This window comes from Triticum dicoccoides, chromosome 2B (assembly GCF_002162155.2).
Source record: "Triticum dicoccoides isolate Atlit2015 ecotype Zavitan chromosome 2B, WEW_v2.0, whole genome shotgun sequence".
NCBI lineage: Eukaryota > Viridiplantae > Streptophyta > Magnoliopsida > Poales > Poaceae > Triticum > Triticum dicoccoides.
Window position 1 is genome coordinate 548,162,479 of NC_041383.1, and position 19,117 is coordinate 548,181,595.

Genomic DNA, 19,117 nt, shown 5'->3' on the forward strand with positions numbered 1-19,117 from the left:
CCACCGTATCACGCAAATATCCTCTGTTTTCGTTTAGAGATGTTTCTATTACAGATTTAGAGCAATATGTCGTCTCAGGATTCGGAAGGGAAAAGCTATGTGGCTGATTACCTTGCAGACTCTAAAGTCTACAGGGACCTGGGGCATGATGGCTGGACCACTGAAGAAGAGGAAGACTATGAGCCTAAGGGAATAAAGGAAATATGCCCTAGAGGCAATAATAAAGTTATTATTTATTTCCTTATAACATGATAAATGTTTATTATTCATGCTAGAATTGTATTAACCGGAAACGTAATACATGTGTGAATACATAGACCAACATAGTATCACTAGTATGCCTCTACTTGACTAGCTCGTTTATCAAAGATGGTTATGTTTCCTAACCATAGACAAAAGAGTTGTCATTTGATTAACGGGATCACATCATTAGGAGAATGATGTGATTGACTTGACCCATTCCGTTAGCTTAGCACTTGATCATTTAGTATGTTGCTATTGCTTTCTTCATGACTTATACATGTTCCTGTAACTATGAGATTATGCAACTCCCGTTTACCGGAGGAACACTTTGGGTGCTACCAAACGTCACAACGTAACTGGGTGATTATAAAGGAGTACTACAGGTGTCTCCAAAGGTACATGTTGGGTTGGCGTATTTCGAGATTAGGTTTTGTCACTCCGATTGTCGGAGAGGTATCTCTGGGCCCTCTCGGTAATGCACATCACTATAAGCCTTGCAAGCAATGTAGCTAATGAGTTAGTTACGGAATGATGCATTACGTAACGAGTAAAGAGACTTGCCAGTAACGAGATTGAACTAGGTATTGGATACCGACGATCGAATCTCGGGCAAGTAACATACCGATGACAAAGGGAACAACGTATGTTGTTATGCGGTTTGACCGATAAAGATCTTCGTAGAATATGTAGGAACCAATATGGACATCCAGGTTCCGCTATTGGTTATTGACCGAGAATAGTTCAAGGTCATGTCTACATAGTTCTCAAACCCGTAGGGTCCGCACGCTTAAGGTTTCGATGACAGTTATATTATGAGTTTATGAGTTTTGATATACCGAAGGAGTTCGGAGTCCTGGATGAGATCGGGGACATGACAAGGAGTCTCGAAATGGTCGAGACGTAAAGATCGATATATTGGACGACTATATTCGGAGTTCGGAAAAGTTCCGAGTGATTCGGGTATTTTTCGGAGTACCGGAGAGTTACGGGAATTCGCCGGGGAGTATATGGGCCTTATTGGGCCATACGGGAATAGAGGAGAGAGGCCAAAAGGAAGGAGGCCTGCGCCCCCCCTCTGGTCCGAATTGGACAAGGGGCGCAGCCCCCCTTTCCTTCTTCCTCTCCCCCTCTTTCCCCTTCTCCTACTCCAACAAGGGAGGTGGAATCCTACTAGGACTAGGGAGTCCTAGTAGGACTCCACACTTGGCGCGCCCCCTCCTAGGGCCGGCCTCCTCCCCCCTTGCTCCTTTATATACGGGGGCAGGGGGCACCCCATGACACACAAGTTGATCTATCGGATCGTTCCTTAGCCGTGTGCGGTGCCCCCCTCCACCATATTCCACCTCGGTCATATCGTCGCGGAGTTTAGGCGAAGCCCTGCGCCGGTAAAACATCATCATCGTCACCACGTCGTCGTGCTGATGGAACTCATCCCCGAAGCTTTGCTGGATCGCAGCCCGGGGATCGTCATCGAGCTGAACGTGTGCTGAACTCGGAGGTGCCGTACGTTCAGTGCTTGGATCGGTCGATCGTGAAGACGTACGACTACATAAACCGCGTTGTGCTAACGCTTCCGCTTACGGTCTACGAGGTTATGTGGACAACACTCTTCCCACTCGTTGCTATGCCATCACCATGATCTTGCGTGTGCATAGGATTTTTTTTTGAAATTACTACGTTCCCCAACAGGGAAAGGAGGAGACGTGTTCAGACGAAAACGAAGCCCCATTGCCTCAACCTGAGGACATGCATGTGGAGTTTAAAAAGTCAAGCCTCCCTAATAGAGCAAAGAAGCCAAAGATCGAGTTTATTCCTTTTCGTCTCTTGCAGGAAAATAAACAGGAATTATGCAAAAGAATATTAAGTCTTGAGCAGGAGATCGATGACCTAAAGGAGCAAAATACTATACTCAAGCATAAATTGAGGAAGAAGCCTACATCATCAACAACTCCTACTTCACCACCTCCGAGGACATAATCACATGGGTATGGGCACTCCCCTTGGCAACTGCCAAGCTTGGGGGAGGTGTCCCGGTATCATATCACCATCACACTCCTATCTTTACCGCTTTACTTAGTTCGATCCCTTTTAGTAGTATCTTGATCTAGTAGATTGAAGTTTTGGTATGAATTAGTTTTGAGTTTTGCTTTGTGATCTCTTTATGTAATTGAGTCTGCGAGCTATCTATAATAAAGATTAGTGTTGAGTCAAGGGCTTTGCTATCTTGCCATGATCTTGAGAAAGTAGAAAAAATAAAAAGAATAAAAGAGTTCATATTGATCTTGTGGATAATAACGACTTCACACATAGAAAGTATGAGGCATAAAAGTTGTTGAGAGTTGACAAACATAGTTTGGTCATCGTTGCAATTAATAGGAAGTAATAAGGAAAGAGAGGTTTTCACATGCAAATATACTATATTGGACATCTTTTATGATTGTGAGCACTCATTAAGTATGACATGCTAAAAGAGTTGATGTTGGACAAGGAAGACAATGTAATGGTTTATGTTTTCTCACATCTCAGTTAAAGTATATTGTCATTGATCTTCCCAACATGTTGAGCTTGCCTTTCCCCCTCATGCTAGCCAAATTTCTTGCACCAAGTAGAGATACTACTTGTGCTTCCAAATATCCTTAAACCAGTTTTGCCATGAGAGTCCACCATACATACCTATGGATTGAGTAAGATCCTTCAAGTAAGTTGTCATGTTGTAGGCAATAAAAATTGCTCTCTAAATATGTATGACTTATTAGTGCAGAGAAAATAAGCTTTATACGATCTTGTTATGGAAGCAATAAAAACGATGGACTGCATAATAAAGGTCCATATACAAGTGGCAATATAAAGTGACGTTCGTTTGCACTAAGATTTTATGCATCCAACCCTAAAAGCACATGACAACCTCTGCTTCCCTCTGCGAAGGGTCTATCTTTTACTTTATGTTTTTACTTTGTGCTTGAGTCAAGGTGATCTTCACCTTTCCCTTTTTCATTTTATCCTTTGGCAAGCTCCTCGTGTTTGAAAGATCTTGATATATATATCCAATTGGATGTAAGTTAGCATGAATTATTATTGTTGACATCACCAAAAGGTGAATACGTTGGGAGGCAACACAATAAGCCCCTATCTTTCTCAGTGTCCGGTTGAAACTCCATAACCACAAGTATTGCGTGAGTGTTAGCAATTGTAGAAGACTATATGATAGTTGAGTATGTGGACTTGCTGAAAAGTTCTATTCTTGACTCTTTCTGATGTTATGATAAATTGCAATTGCTTCAATGACTGAGATTATAGTTTGTTAGTTTCCAATGAAGTTTCTGAACCATACTTGACATTGTGAATTGATTGTTACTTGAGCATAAGAAACCATATGATAAAATTTATTTATGTTGCTGTTATAAGAATCATCATGATGCCCTCATGTCCGTATTTTATTTTTATCGACACCTATATCTCTAAACATGTGGACATATTTTTTGATTTCGGCTTCCGCTTGAGGACAAGCGAGGTCTAAGCTTGGGGGAGTTGATGCGTCCATTTTGCATCATGCTTTTATATCAATATTTATTGCATTATGGGCTGTTATTACACATTATATCTCAATACTTATGGCTATTCTCTCTTATTTTACAAGGTTTACCATGAAGAGGGGGAATGCCGGCAGCTGGAATTCTGGCTGGAAAAGGAGCAAATATTGGAAACCTATTCTGCACAGCTCCAAAAATCACGAAACTCCATGGAAGTCAGTTTTGGAATTAGTAAGAATTATTGACTGAAGAAAGCACAAGAGGGGGCCCACACCCTGGCCAGGAGGGTGGGGGGCACGCCCACCCCTACTAGCCGCGCCCCCTGTCTCCTGGGCCCCCTGGTGGCCCTCCGGTGCCAATCTTCTGCTATATGAAGGCTTTTACCCTGGAAAAAATCAAAGGCAAGCTTACGGGACGACACTCCGCCGCCATGAAGCGGAACCTTGGCGGAACCAATCTAGGGCTCTGGCAGAGCTGTTCTGCCGGGGAAACTTCCCTCCCGGAGGGGGAAATCTATTGGGGAACGTTGCAGAAAATTAAAAATTTTCCCACGGTTTCACCAAGATCAATCTATGAGTTCATCTAAGCAACAAGTCATGGGAGAGAGATTGCATCTACATACCACTTTGTAGATCGCGTGCGGAAGCGTTCAAGAGAACGGTGATGATGGAGTCGTACTCGCCGTGATTCAAATCACCGATGACCAAGTGCCGAACGGACAGCACCTCCGCGTTCAACACACGTACGGAGTGGATGACGTCTCCTCCTTCTTGATCCAGCAAGGGGAAAGGAGAGGTTGATGATGATCCAGCAGCACAACGGCGTGGTGGTGGATGCAGCAGAACTCCGGCAGGGCTTCACCAAGCTGCTGCAGGAGGAGGACGAGGTGTAGCAGGGGGAGGGAGGCACCAATGCACAGGGTGCGGCTGCCCTCCCCCCTTCCCTCCTTTATATAGGCCCCCAGGGGGGGCGTCGGCCCTGGGAGATCCAATCTCCCAAGGGGGCGGCAGCCAGGGGGGTGGAGTGTCCCGCAAGGCAAGTAGGGCGCCCCCCCCCTACCTAGGGTTTCCAACCCTAGGCGCAGAGGGGGGGCCCAGGGGGGCGCACCAGCCCACTAGGGGCTGGTTCCCTTCCCACTTCAGCCCATGGGGCCCTCCAGGATAGGTGGCCCCACCCGGTGGACCCCCGGGACCCTTCCGGTGGTCCCGGTACAATACCGGGTGACCCAGAAACTTTCCCGATGGCCGAAACAGCACTTCCTATATATAATTCTTTACCTCCGGACCATTCCGGAACTCCTCGTGATGTCCGGGATCTCATCCGGGACTCCGAACAACATTCGGTTTGCTGCATACTCATATTAATACAACCCTAGCGTCACCGAACCGTAAGTGTGTAGACCCTACGGGTTCGGGAGAAATGCAGACATGACCGAGATGGCTCTCCGGTCAATAACCAAAAGCGGGATCTAGATACCCATGTTGGCTCCCACATACTCCTCGATGATCTCATTGGATGAACCACGATGTCAAGGATTCAAGCAACCCCGTATACTATTCCCTTTGTCAGACGGTATGTTACTTGCCCGAGACTCGATCGTCGGTATCCCAATACCTCGTTCAGTCTTGTTACCGGCAAGTCACTTTACTCGTATTGTAATGCATGATCCCGTGACCAGACACTTGGTCACTTTGAGCTCATTATGATGATGCACTACCGAGTGGGCCCAATGATACCTCTGCGTTATCCGGAGTGACAAATCCCAGTCTCGATCCGTGTCAACCCAACAGGCACTTTCGGAGATACCTGTAGTGCACCTTTATAGTCACCAATTACGTTGTGACGTTTGGTACACTCAAAGCACTCCTGCGGTATCCGGAAGTTACACGATCTCATGGTCTAAGGAAAAGATACTTGACATTGGAAAAGCTCTAGCAAAACGAACTACACGATCTTGTGCTATGCTTAGGACTGGGTCTTGTCCATCACATCATTCTCCTAATGATGTGATCCCGTTGTCAATGACATCTAATGTCCATAGTCAGGAAACCATGACTATCTGTTGACCAACGAGCTAGTCAACTAGAGGCTTACTAGGGACGTATTGTGGTCTATGTATTCACACGTGTATTACGATTTCCGGATAATACAATTATAGCATGAATAAAAGACAATTATCATGAACAAGGAAATATAATAATAATCCTTTTATTATTGCCTCTAGGGCATATTTCCAACAGTCTCCCACTTGCACTAGAGTCAATAATCTAGTTACATGGTGATGAATCGAATACCCATAGAGTTCTGGTGTTGATCATGTTTTGCTCGCGGAAGAGGTTTAGTCAACGGATCTGCGACATTCAGATCCGTATGCACTTTGCAAATTTCTATGTCTCCATCTTGAACATTTTCATGAATGGAGTTGAAACGACGCTTGATGTGCCTGGTCTTCTTGTGAAACCTGGGCTCCTTGGCAAGGGCAATAGCTCCAGTGTTGTCACAGAAGAGTTTGATCGGCCCCGACGCATTGGGTATGACTCCTAGGTCGGTGATGAACTCCTTCACCCATATTGCTTCATGCGCTGCCTTCGAGGCTGCCATGTACTCCGCTTCACATGTAGATCCCGCCACGACGCTCTGCTTGCAGCTGCACCAGCTTACTGCTCCACCATTCAACATATACATGTATCCGGTTTGTGACTTAGAGTCATCTAGATCTGTGTCGAAGCTAGCATCGACGTAACCCTTTACGGCGAGCTCTTCTTCACCTCCATAAACGAGAAACATGTCCTTTGTCCTTTTCAGGTACTTTAGGATATTCATGACCGCTGTCCAGTGTTCCTTGCCGGGATTACTTTGGTACCTTCCTACCAAACTTACGGCTAGGTTTACATCAGGTCTGGTACACAGCATGGCATACATAATAGATCCTATGGCTGAAGCATAGGGGATGACACTCATCTCTTCTTTATCTTTTGCCGTGGTCGGGCATTGAGCCGAGCTCAATCTCACACCTTGCAGTACAAGCAACAACCCTTTCTTGGACTGATCCATTTTGAACTTCTTCAAAATCTTATCAAGGTATGTGCTTTGTGAAAGAACTATGAGGCGTCTCGGTCTATCCCTATAGATCTTGATGCCTAATATATATGCGGCTTCTCCAAGGTCCTTCATTGAAAAACACTTATTCAAGTAGGCCTTAATGCTGTCCAAGAATTCTATATCATTTCCCATCAAAAGTATGTCATCTACATATAATATGAGAAATGCTACAGAGCTCCCACTCACTTTCTTGTAAACGCAGGCTTCTCCATAAGTCTGCATAAACCCAAACGCTTTGATCATCTCATCAAAGCGAATGTTCCAACTCCGAGATGCTTGCACCAGCCCATAAATGGATCGCTGGAGCTTGCATACTTTGTTAGCATTCTTAGGATCGACAAAACCTTCCGGCTGCATCATATACAACTCTTCCTTAAGATAGTCGTTAAGGAATGTCGTTTTGACGTCCATCTACCATATCTCATAATCATAGTATGCGGTAATTGCTAACATGATTCGGACGGACTTAAGCTTCGCTACGGGAGAGAAAGTCTCATCGTAGTCAATCCCTTGAACTTGCCGATAACCCTTAGCGACAAGTCGAGCTTTATAGATGGTGACATTACCATCCGCGTCCGTCTTCTTCTTAAAGATCCATTTGTTTTCTATCGCTCGCCGATCATAGGGCAAGTCAGTCAAAGTCCATACTTTGTTTTCATACATGGATTCTATCTCGGATTGCATGGCTTCTAGCCATTTGTTGGAATCTGGGCCCGCCATCACTTCTTCATAGTTCGAAGGTTCACCGTTGTCTAACAACATGATTTCCAGGACAGGGTTGCCATACCACTCTGGTGTGGAACGTGTCCTTGTGGACCTATGAAGTTCAGTAGCAACTTGATCCGAAGTACCTTGATCATCATCATTAATTTCCTCTCCAGTCGGTGTAGGCACCATAGGAACATTTTCTTGAGCTGCACTACTTTCCGGTTCAAGAGGTAGTACTTCATCGAGTTCTACTTTCCTCCTACTTACTCCTTTCGAGAGAAACTCTTTTTCCAGAAAGGATCCGTTCTTGGCAACAAAGATCTTGCCTTCGGATCTAAGGTAGAAGGTATACCCAATGGTTTCTTTGGGGTATCCTATGAAGACGCATTTTTCCGACTTGGGTTCGAGCTTTTCAGGTTGAAGTTTCTTGACATAAGCATCGCATCCCCAAACTTTTAGAAACGACAGCTTAGGTTTCTTCCCAAACCATAATTCATACGGTGTCGTCTCAACGGATTTAGACGGCGCCCTATTTAAAGTGAATGTAGCTGTCTCTAGAGCGTATCCCCAAAATGATAGCGGTAAATTGGTAAGAGACATCATAGATCGCACATATCCAATAGAGTGCGATTACGACGTTCGGACACACCGTTACGCTGAGGTGTTCCAGGCGGCGTGAGTTGTGAAACGATTCCACATTTTCTTAAGTGTGTACCAAATTCGTGACTTAAATATTCTCCTCCACGATCCGATCGTAAGAATTTTATCTTTCGGTCACGTTGATTCTCTACTTCATTCTGAAATTCCTTGAACTTTTCAAAGGTCTCAGACTTGTGTTTCATTAAGTAGACATACCCATATCTACTCAAGTCATCAGTGAGAGTGAGAACATAATGATATCCTCCGCGAGCCTCAACGCTCATTGGACGGCACACATCAGTATGTATGATTTCCAACAAGTTGGTTGCTCGCTCCATTGTTCCGAAGAACAGAGTCTTGGTCATTTTGCCCATGAGGCATGGTTCGCATGTGTCAAATGATTCATAATCAAGAGAATCTAAAAGTCCATCAGCATGGAGCTTCTTCATGCGCTTGACACCAATGTGACCAAGGCGGCAGTGCCACAAGTATGTGGGACTATCGTTATCAACTTTACATCTTTTGGTATTCACACTATGAATATGTGTAACATTACGCTCGAGATTCGTTAAGAATAAACCATTGACCATCGGGGCATGACCATAAAACATATCTCTCATATAAATAGAACAACCATTATTCTCGGATTTAAATGAGTAGCCATCTCGCATCAAACAAGATCCAGATACAATGTTCATGCTCACACTTGGCACTAAATAACAATTATTGAGGTTTAAAACTAATCCCATAGGTAAATGTAGAGGTAGCCGACGGCGATCACATCGACCTTGGAACCATTCCCAACGCGCATCGTCATCTCGTCCTTCGCCAGTCTCCGCTTATTCCGCAGCTCCTGTTGTGAGTTACAAATATGAGCAACGACACCGGTATCAAATACCCAGGAGTTACTACGAGTGCTGGTGAGGTACACATCAATTACATGTATATCACATATACCTTTAGTGTTGTCGGCCTTCTTGTCCGCTAAGTATTTGGGGCAGTTCCGCTTCCAGTGACCCTTCCCTTTGCAATAAAAGCACTCAGTCTCAGGCTTGGGTCCATTCTTTGACTTCTTCCCGGCAACTGGCTTACCGGGCGCGGCAACATCTTTGTCGTCCTTCTTGAAGTTCTTCTTACCCTTGCCCTTCTTGAACTTAGTGGTCTTATTGACCATCAACACTTGATGTTCTTTCTTGATTTCAACCTCTGCTGACTTCAGCATTGAGAATACTTCAGGAATGGTCTTCACCATCCCTTGCATATTGTAGTTCAACACAAAGCTCTTGTAGCTCGGTGGGAGCGACTGAAGGATTCTGTCAATGACCGCCTCGTCCGGGAGGTTGATCTCCAGCTGGGACAGGCGGTTGTGCAACCCAGACATTTTGAGTATGTGCTCACTGACAGAACTGTTTTTCTCCATCTTACAACTATAGAACTTATCGGAGACTTCATATCTCTCGACCCGGGCATGAGCTTGGAAAACCATTTTCAGCTCCTCGAACATCTCATATGCTCCGTGTTTCTCAAAACGCTTTTGGAGCCCCGGTTCTAAGCTGTAAAGCATGCCGCACTGAACGAGGGAGTAATCATCAGCACGTGATTGTCAAATGTTCATAACGTCTTGGTTCTCTGGGATGGGTGCTTCACCTAGCGGTGCATCTAGGACATAATCTTTCTTGGCTGCTATGAGGATGATCCTCAGGTTCCGGACCCAGTCCGAATAGTTGCTGCCATCATCTTTCAGCTTGGTTTTCTCTAGGAACGCGTTGAAGTTCATGTTGACATGAGCGTTGGCCATTTGATCTACAAGACATATTTTGCAAAAGTTTTAGACTAAGTTCATGATAATTAAGCTCATCTAATGAAATTATTTAATGAACTCCCACTCAGATTGACATCCCTCTAGTCATCTAAGTGTTACACGATCCGAGTCGACTAGGCCGTGTCCGATCATCACGTGAGACGGACTAGTCATCATCGGTGAACATCTCCATGTTGATCGTATCTTCCATACGACTCATGTTCGACCTTTCGGTCTCTTGTGTTCCGAGGCCATGTCTGTTACATGCTAGGCTCGTCAAGTTAACCCTAAGTGTTTCTGCATGTGTAAAACTGTCTTACACCCGTTGTATGTGAACGTAAGGATCTATCACACCCGATCATCACGTGGTGCTTCGAAATGACGAACTTTAGCAACGATGCACAGTTAGGGGGAACACTTTCTTGAAATTATTATAAGGGATCATCTTATTTACTACCGCCGTTCTAAGTAAACAAGATGCATAAAACATAATAAACATCACATGCAATTATATAGTAGTGACATGATATGGCCAATATCATATAGCTCCTTCGATCTCCATCTTCGGGGCTCCATGATCATCTTCGTCACCGGCATGACACCATGATCTCCATCATTGTGTCTTCATGAAGTTGTCACGCCAACGACTACTTCTACTTCTATGGCTAACGCGTTTAGCAATAAAGTAAAGTAATTTACATGGCGTTCTTCAATGACACGCAGGTCATACAAAAAATAAAGACAACTCCTATGGCTCCTGCCGGTTGTCATACTCATCGACATGCAAGTCGTGATTCCTATTACAAGAACATGATCTCATACATCACAATATATCATTCATCATTCATCACAACTTTTGGCCATATCACATCACATGACAATTGCTGCAAAAACAAGTTAAACGTCCTCTAATTGTTGTTGCATCTTTTACGTGACTGCAATTGGGTTCTGGCAAGAACGTTTTCTTACCTACGAATAACCACAACGTGATTTTTGTCAACTTCTATTTACCCTTCATAAGGACCCTTTCCATCTAACCCGCTCCAACTAAAGTAGGAGAGACAAACACCCGCTAGCCACCTTATGCAACTAGTGCATGTCAGTCGGTGGAACCTGTCTCACGTAAGCGTACGTGTAAGGTCGGTCCGGGCCGCTTCATCCCACAATACCGCTGAAGCAAGAAAAGACTAGTAGCGGCAAGCAAGTTGACAAGATCTACGCCCACAACAAAATTGTGTTCTACTCGTGCAATAGAGAACTACGCATAGACCTAGCTCATGATGCCACTGTTGGGGAACGTTGCAGAAAATTTAGAATTTTTCCTACGGTTTCACCAAGATCCATCTATGAGTTCATCTAAGCAACGAGTCATGGGAGAGAGATTGCATCTACATACCACTTTGTAGATCGCGTGCGGAAGCGTTCAAGAGAACGGTGATGATGGAGTCGTACTCGCCGTGATTCAAATCACCGATGACCAAGTGCCGAACGGACAGCACCTCCGCGTTCAACACACGTACGGAGCGGATGATGTCTCCTCCTTCTTGATCCAGCAAGGGGGAAGGAGAGGTTGATGATGATCCAGCAGCACAATGGCGTGGTGGTGGATGCAGCAGAACTCCGGCAGGGCTTCACCAAGCTGCTGCAGGAGGAGGACGAGGTGTAGCAGGGGGAGGGAGGCGCCAATGCATAGGGTGCGGCTGCCCTCCCCCCTGCCCTCCTTTATATAGGCCCCCAGGGGGGGCGGCCCTGCGAGATCCAATCTCCCAAGGGGGCGGCGGCCAGGGGGTGGAGTGCCCCCCAAGGCAAGTGCCCCCCCCCACCTAGGGTTTCCAACCCTAGGCGCAGAGGGGGGGCCCGGGGGGGGGGGCACCAGCCCACTAGGGGCTGGTTCCCTTCCCACTTCAGCCCACGGGGCCCTCCTCCGGAATAGGTGGCCCCACCCGGTGGACCCCCGGGACCCTTTCGGTGGTCCCGGTACAATACCGGGTGACCCCGAAACTTTCCGATGGCCGAAACAGCACTTCCTATATATAGTTCTTTGCCTCCGGACCATTTCGGAACTCCTCGTGACGTGCGGGATCTCATCCGGGACTCCGAACAACATTCGGTTTGCTGCATACTCATATTCATACAACCCTAGCGTCACCAAACCTTAAGTGTGTAGACCCTACGGGTTCGGGAGAAATGCAGACATGACCGAGACGACTCTCCGGTCAATAACCAACAGCGGGATCTGGATACCCATGTTGGCTCCCACATACTCCTCGATGATATCATCGGATGAACCACGATGTCGAGGATTCAAGCAACCCCGTATACTATTCCCTTTGTCAGACGGTATGTTACTTGCCCGAGACTCGATCGTCGGTATCCCAATACCTCATTCAGTCTCGTTACCGGCAAGTCACCTTACTCGTACCATAATGCATGATCCCGTGACCAGACACTTGGTCACTTTGAGCTCATTATGATGATGCGCTACCGAGTGGGCCCAGTGATACATCTGCTGACAAATCCCAGTCTCGATCCGTGTCAACCCAACAGACACTTTCGGATATACCTGTAGTGCACCTTTATAGTCACCCAGTTACGTTGTGACGTTTGGTACACCCAAAGCACTCCTACGGTATCCGGGAGTTACACGATCTCATGGTCTAAGGAAAAGATACTTGACATTGGAAAAGCTATAGCAAAACGAACTACACGATCTTGTGCTATGCTTAGGTTGGGTCTTGTCCATCACATCATTCTCCTAATGATGTGATCCCGTTGTTAATGACATCTAATGTCCATAGTCAGGAAACCAAGATTATCTGTTGACCAACGAGCTAGTCAACTAGAGGCTTACTAGGGACGTATTATGGTCTATGTATTCACACATGTATTACAATTTCCGGATAATACAATTATAGCATGAATAAAAGACAATTATCATGAACAAGGAAATATAATAATAATCCTTTTATTATTGCCTCTAGGACATATTTCCAACAAAATCATCACCATCGTCATCACCAACGATCCTCTCATCGGGAGGGGGTCCATCAACATCAACATCTTCACCAGCACCATCTCCTCTCAAACCCTAGTTCATCTCTTGTATCCAATCTTGTATCAAAACCACAAATTGGTACCTGTGGGTTGCTAGTAGTGTTGATTACTCCTTGTAGTTGATGCTAATTGGTTTATTTGGTGGAAGATCATATGTTCAGATCCTTAATGCATATTATTACTCCTCTGATTATGAACATGAATATGCTTTGTGAGTAGTTATGTTTGTTCCTGAGGACATGGGTGAAGTCTTGCTATTAGTAGTCATGTGAATTTGGTATTCGTTTGATATTTTGATGAGATGTATGTTGTCTTTCCTCTAGTGGTGTTATGTGAACGTCGACTACATGACACTTCACCATTATTTGGGCCTAGAGGAAGGCATTGGGAAGTAATAAGTAGATGATGGGTTGCTAGAGTGACAAAAGCTTAAACCCTAGTTTATGCATTGCTTCGTAAGGGGCTGATTTGGATCCATATGTCTAATGTTGTGGTTAGGTTTACCTTAATACTTCTTTTGTAGTTGCGGATGCTTGCAATAGGGGTTAATCATAAGGGGGTTGCTTGTCCAAGTAAGGGCAGTACCCAAGCACCGGTCCACCCACATATTAAATTATCAAAGTACCGAACGCGAATCATATGAGCGTGCTGAAAACTAGCTTGATGATAATTCCCATGTGTCCTCGGGAGCTCTTTTTATAAGAAATTGTCCAGGCTTGTCCTTTGCTACAAAAAGGATTGGGCCACCTTGCTGCACATTATTTACTTTCATTGTTCGTTACCCGTTACAATTTATCTTATCACAAAACTATCTGTTACCTACAATTTCAGTGCTTGTAGAGAAAACCTTACTGAAAACCGCTTGTCATTTCCTTCTACTCCTCGTTGGGTTCGACACTTTTACTTATCGAAAGGACTACGATAGACCCCCTAAACTTGTGGGTCATCACACCCCAACATAATAAAGATACTAGTCTTTTGACTACCTAACGACCACTATTGCCGTCAGAACAAATCGTCGAGGTGTCGCTGTTGCCGCTCCGAGCCGACCTAACCTTGTCGTTGACAACTAGAAATGTCTTCATGCATCTATACCTATGGTACAACGTCCTCAAGCCGTCGTGGTCATTGTTTACCCCTTGAATCATTTGAAATAGGTTAAACACTGGCAACCATTTTGAAATATGTCATTAAAATGAGAACACACATGTGTAACCACTGCGAATAAAATCTCTAAAATGTCAGATGCGTGCCTAATCTATTTTGAGAGTTGAATATACGAAGCTAATAAACCTCGAGGAGCACTACCCTCGCCGCCAAAACACACGTGTTCGTTATAGACGATGTGATCATTTTTGGAGAGTGAAACACATTGTTCTCATATCAGCCTTCTGGACTGTTATTCTATAGGCAAGACATCTTCTTATTTCTGTCTCCTTTTATCAATTGGTAGATGGTAGTAGTTTCATAGGGACTACTCCTTGATTTTCTTTGTGGCAAGCTATTTATGCCAATACTATAATCCAGTTGCCACCTTATTTTATCCAGTTGTTATTATTAATCTTTGCCTTCCTAATTAGAAAACTTGGAACACCAACTTGTCAATGATATATTTCATCATCATACTACACAAGCCATAATTGAAAGTACATGAAGCCCCCATGTGTGGTTTTGGTAATCAATGACAATCCTTATGAACTAATGTGTACATTGAGATATACATTTGAAGGTTAGTCCCATTGGAAAATGATTGAAGAATATTGGAAGACAACTCCTTTGAAGAAACAATTACATCAAGATGATCAAAATGGAGTTCATTGGAGTATCTCAAGGGTTGCCATGCTTAGAGCTATGGTTTGAGCCATAATGGATCAAGATCTTAAAAGGATGATTTGAATGATGAATTCTAGGAGTGGCTTAAAGATATGATCATAATGGACTCATGTGTTGAGTCATGATTGATCAAGTATTCAAGCAAGCTATTCAAGTGAAGAATTCAATATACCCTTCAAGACGTCAAGATTAAACATGGAGTAGAGATATCGGTTGACCAAGAGGAAGCTCGAAGATCAAACTCTAAATGGTTAACACACGAGCGCAAATGATGCACCACATAGGATCTTGTGGTATGATAAGCAATTGTCAATTGCACTTTGTGTACTAACCCATACTATGTGTTGTCTATGTTTTTGAGGGTTAGGTGATTCTCATAGCCTCGCATCGAGAGAGAGATTTCAAGTGTCCACGAGAGGATGACATCAAGTGTTGATGATCATGGTTTACAAGGGCAAGTTCAAGATTACCACCCTGAAGGATTACATGCTTGAAGCTTGTGGATGATCACATGATGGACAAGTGAAGATAAATACAAAGTAAAGCTCCACATTGTGTGTGGGGGAGCTACTTGAATACTTCATTAGTGTCTTGCCATTCAACTTGAGCCAAGAAGAAACTTCAACTTCAAGATCAAGTGAAAGGCTCGAGTCAAAGGTATTAGTTCCTTCAATGTTAGTGTTGTGGAGTGATGACCACCAAAGGAACACATACACTCAAGAATGGATTCTCGATAGCTATGTAGTGTAGCTCTTTTATGATTCTCGAGTTACAGGGATCCCGCACTATTAAGAGTGGATCAAAGGGGTTTGTGATAGATTTGATCAAGTCAACATCTTCTCTACACAATTCCACTCCTATCCTATATACCAAAGAAAATCCAAAGCCAAATAGGTTACCCAAATATATGATAAAACCTTTGCATATTTTGCATCCTCCATTTTGGTTGATCTTGGGTGGTTCTCTATGTGAGGACCTGGGTTTTTTCATAGCTTCAAAACGAGCCCAAGATCATCAAAATCGGAGTCCGATGTAAAAGTTGTGCCTGTTTTAGTTTTAGGGCTACAGCAGTTTGGTTTGGCCGGATCATCCGGGTCCTCTCCCAGATCATCCGGCCTTTGCCCGGATCATCCGGGTTCCAGCCCGGATCACCCGGGTTATTCATAAAATTCATCATAGTAACTTATTCCGCTAGCCGGATCATCTGGCTACCCACCCGGATAATCCGGGGATTGCCCGGATCATCCGGCTATGTCCCCGGACATCCGAGTATCTACTTCACCACATTGTATATTGACCTTCCCGGACATCCGGGCATTGCCCGGATCATCCGGGTGTGCGTCCAGATCATCCGGGCAGGTCAACAACTGCGGGGAATGGCTCTATTTTCTTGGGGGGTATAAATATCCCTCTCCCACTCTGGGAGAGGGCCGACCACTTCATCCAAAATCTCTCCAAGAACACAAGTGGCACCCTCTCACTTCTCCTACACCAAATCTTAGATCTCGGAGAGATTAGTGAGTGTTCTTGAGAGTTGTTCCAATCAAAAGATAGATTATCTCCCTCTCCCTCTTGTGACCAAAGCAATTCATGATTTGAGCAAGTCTTGAGCATTCCCCCCTTGATCTTGGTACTCTTGGAGGTTGGAGACTCCTAGGCGGTAGGAGTGCTCTGGTGAGGAATCAACTTGTGATTTGTCCCCCGGAAAGTTTGTGAAGGTTTGGAGGCTGCCTCAAGGTCTACCACTAGTGGTTGGGAATCGCCTTCGTGGTGATATCTCAAGGAGAATAGGGTGAGCCTTTGTGGTGTTGGTCTGCCTTCGTGGTAACACCCATCCCTCCAACGGTGACTAGCTTCCCTTCAAGGATATGAACATCGGGACACATCCTCGTCTCCATTACTTTGGTTATCCCTAACCCTAACTCCTTACTTGTGGTTTACTTTAGTCTCTTGACATTGCATTCACTATATCTTGTTATTCTCATTGTATTGTGTTGGCTATTCCCTTGAAGAGATTATTTAGGCCTACACTTTATATTCGCAATTCATACTTACTACCATTGATATATCTTGCGATTAATGTGAATTGATAGCTTGTAACATTCATTTCCATATCTTGTGACATAACTTGTGTAAGCTTGTAGAGCTTACTTGAGTTTGGTTGTATCATTCAATTCCATATATTGTGATATAATTTGTGTAAGCTTGTATTGCTTACTTGTGGTTGTGTGTATTATTCATTTCCATATATTGTGATATAAATTGAGTAAGTTTGTGTAACTTACTTGTGCTTACTCATATCCTCATTGTTCTCATCTTGTTTATCCTAAGTTGTTGGTGCACTTAATGGGCCTAGTATATTTAGGATTTGTGCTTGAAAAGTATCCGCTTAGTTTATTTCCGCATTAGGATATAGCCAAATCCGGAAAAGATTTTAAAACGCCTATTCACCCCCTCTAGGCGACATCGTGGTCCTTACAATAATGCAAACCCATATTGTTAATACCGCTAGACATGATATGTCGGTTTGGAAACTAACCCCTGTAGGTGACTACAGTTCGAAAAGTGCCTACAAGCACTGATTCAATAATCTACCACTACAAGCAAATCAGCGACCAAAAATAGTTCCACTGCAGATTGTAAACCTTGTCAATCAGATTTGAAGGGACAAACTCATGGAGTTAGGAGTCCAAACTTTCGTACGAAGGTAAGTTCTCGAAACATATTAGTGAAAATTATAATAGACGTGACAACCAAGAGGATGGAATGCACATGCTTTTGTTATGCCCTTTTATCAAAGGCTACTTGGTTCTCCTATCCCTGATGTAATAGAGATAAGTTTTGGTTGAATATAACCATTTTATTCCACAAATGATTAAGGTTTTATTGGATTATGCTCATCCCACATCAATGTAACCAGTGTACATACTTTTTTATGGTGCCTTTGAGTGTTTTAAAATGATGCCATGTTTGGTAGAAAGTTCTATAAAACACCACATGTATGCCTGGTGTCGAATGCGATTTTACAGAGATCAAAGCTCTAGAGGATGTGATGACATGACATGATCAAGGCTCAGCAACCTTTGTTGTGCAACAACCAAGGACCACACAAGAACCATCTTTAGTTGCAGGTGAATGGATTTTTGCGATGCGGCCTAGGAAATGAGGAAGATATGCAACCTTCTCCAATAGGTATTGGTGTCATCATCCAATTTGAGGAAAATGATCATTGTCAGCAACTGCAGGTTTCGGCCATGTCTCCTTCGGTGTCGTCCTCTCTCCAAGATGAAGTACTCTTTGCCACAATGACAACAAATACTCTTCACATTCCGGAATCAGCAGCCGCAACGAGTTTCATCTTAAAAGTCTCCTATACAAGCATCACAATCTTTTATCCACACGATAGTAGCACCATCAACCGGTGTTTTAATGTCAAATCACATCATCAAGTTAGCGAATCAAAATCAAAACAATCTTCATGGCTTTTCGATGTATTTTCAGATACAGGACCTTGTACCACGAGAGATGTTTTCGCCATGTCAAACGTGACCCCTTTCATAAAATGTCGTTGATGGAATAAAATCGTTTATTGTTCAAAAAAAGAAAAAGGAGTACCAAACGCAGTAGCGCATGAACTCACGACCGACTATACCTGGCTAAATGGGATGCGCCTGGTGGGCTGGCCCGTTAGCACGTGTGCCTGACCCGTGGCGGGCCGGCCCAACACGTGGCCCGCCTAGGGCCGTGCCTGGGCCTGGAGGCTGGGCACGCGTGCCAGCACGGCACGTCCCATTTAGGTTTTTTTTATTTTTATTTTTTACTGTGGAAATAGGCTAAAAATTAGGTGGGCTGACGGCTAAACATGCCGATGGGCCGGCCCGTTTAATAGTTAGTGCCGTGCCTGGGCCTTGGAGGTCAGCACGCGTGCCGGCCCGGCACGGCCCGTGTAATAAGCGTGCCTGGGTTCGGCCGTGCCGTGCCTGGCCCGTTTAACTCAAGGCGGGCCGGCCCATCTGGCCAGGTATACGACCGACCGAGGGGCGACCGCCGAATGGTGCTTCCGGAGTTCCGGTTCCCCGCGCCTCCGGCCCCATCGGTGGTGCGCCTCCTCTCCGCGCAAGAGAAACCTCTGAAAAACCACACTCCTCCTTGTTGCCGCCCACGCCCCTGTTTCCCGCCCCCGCCGCCACCGCCACCGCCACCGCCA